Source organism: Gavialis gangeticus, unplaced genomic scaffold (genome assembly GCF_001723915.1).
Source record: "Gavialis gangeticus isolate Ggan-Ray unplaced genomic scaffold, GavGan_comp1, whole genome shotgun sequence".
Taxonomy (NCBI): Eukaryota; Metazoa; Chordata; order Crocodylia; family Gavialidae; genus Gavialis; species Gavialis gangeticus.
Genome location: NW_017729032.1, coordinates 196,436,573 through 196,438,874, shown reverse-complemented (window position 1 = coordinate 196,438,874; position 2,302 = coordinate 196,436,573).

Genomic DNA, 2,302 nt, shown 5'->3' with positions numbered 1-2,302 from the left:
GGAGAGCAACAAAAATGATTGGGGGGCAGCAGGTAGCTGAGTGAGTGACATGGGGCAGTGGGGAGATGCAGGGGATCAGGGAGCTGAGCAGGGCAGCACAGGGCCTGATCACACCCATGGACACCTCTCAACCGCCACTGCCACTTATCTGGTCCATGTGCCCACCAAGGAAGCAAAATCAGTCACACCTTGCTGATACCACAGTTTTTTAACCCAAAGGTTTATGCACCTGTGACAATGGAAATTGTAAGGATTTACTCTAAAGGAGGGTAACTCATAGTTATTTGTGCTCTAGACACATGCTTCAGGCATGTTTCTGGATCAGGGGCTCTGGGGAACTGGACCAGAGTCTCAGAATGGGGACAATGGTATGCCTACAATTTCTGCTGCTATTGTCTGTCCAGATTTACATAAGACAAATAAGGTGCTCAACATCCCTCTTAGATCACTTCACTTTTCCTACCGCATATTTCACTTCCCGGTCCTGATGTTTTATTTATGGACATTTTGAAACCAACTTGCATCCAACTTCCCCCATAAGTATTCTTATGCAAAGCTTACATGAAAATACAGAAATGAAGGTGCACTGTGAATGAATTATGGTTTATTATGTATTTTAATGGACTCTCCACAGTTACAGGTTAAGAACTGCTTCCCATTTTTGTGATATACATCTTCTATGACATATGCACATCATAAAAAAAAATTAATCTCCACTTCAAATTCTGCATGCTAGTTTTGTGGCTAGAGGATAATTATTTTTATTGACTAAAATGGATGTAGTTCAGATAACGTTGTTGAACTACAGAACTTAGCAAAACCAGGTATTATGTTTTCTAATTTTCTCAGTGTTTTCATGATGCATATTGCCTTCAAGGCTAGGTACAGATGTTCAAAAAGTCTGAGGCAGATTTACACAAACTATTGCGGCTTTTAAGTGTCCTAGATTCATTTGTAAATTAACAGAACTCATGTTTGCCATTCAGGGGGACTGGCAGGGAGGTGGCTTGCATTAGTCGAGGCCAGGAGAGGGTGTTCAAACATGTCTCCCAGCAAGCTACCAGAAACTGCTGAGCAGTCGAGCCTCTGCCCTTCTCCCCTGATTGGCCAGCATGGCCCCAGCCTGTCCCCCCCAGTTGTCAGCAGTTAGTGCCACTGGGTGGGGGTGGGGGGTAGGAAGCAGAGCCCTTGGCCACATGGCTGGCCTGGAGCCAGCACAGTGGGTGAAAGGGGGAGAAAGGTCTCCAGCGGGGGGGGACTCCAGCACCCTGGAGAAGGAGCCTTTTGGGAGGGATAAGAAAAGACAAAATCCATGCAGCAGCCCATGGAGAGGGAATGTTTAACTCCCATCCCAAGGTAGCAGCTGCCATTGTCAAGTGTGTATGTGTGTGTCTGTCCCCAATCGCAAGGCAGTAGCCACACTAGCCAGGTGTGTATTTGCATGTGTATCCCCATTCCCAAGGGCACCAGCCACCCTGGCTGTTGTGTGTGTGTGCGTGTGTGTGTGCATGCACATCTGTGCACTCTCTCTGTCCTTGCCTCCCCACCCTCCCCCCTGGGAGCTGCAGTGGCTGTAAAGCTGTGCTTAGAGACAGGCTGCCAGCAAGGCATGAGCAAAGTGCTGTGCCCTGGAGGGGAGAGGGGTAGGGGAGGGTGTCAAAGAGGAAGTCGGGCTTCCAGCACCCTGCTTCATGCCTTTGCAGTAGAGGTATGTGAGTCTGGACATGTAGCACCTGGGGTTGCCCTCTCCACCCCCATCATGCCTGGGACAGCTCTTTGCTTGCATGCCACAACTTAAGTAGCTCTAGCTGGCACCATGAGAGATTACAAAGGTGACAGTCCCAGGAAGAAGCCCACACAGAGCTATCTAGAAGTGGTGACATGCTCCCTCTGGAGACAGTGCAGCTTGAGTTCTGTTCCCCCCCACACCTCACCCCAAGTCCCCTGCACCACGGGCAGTCCAACTCTGAGCCATAGCTCCTGGCTACAGCTGTCAGGAGGGTGGGAGAAGTGGTGAGGGAATGGAGTCCCCTGGTTCATAGACCTGGCCCTAAACCAGCACACCAGTGGGGTGGGGGTGCATGGCAGGAGGCTCTGTTCACCCACTCTGTCCCCACTTCATTTTCCCCACCCAGCTGAGCAGGCAGGAGGCTTTTCTGGCTCCTATCTGTGACAGGGGCAGGGCTGTTACAGTGGTCACCCAGGGCAGACAAGCACTATTTGAGTCTAGCAGGACACCTTGTGTTGCCCTGTGGGGTCAGACCAACACTCAGGATCTCAATATTGCACTATTAGACAGGAG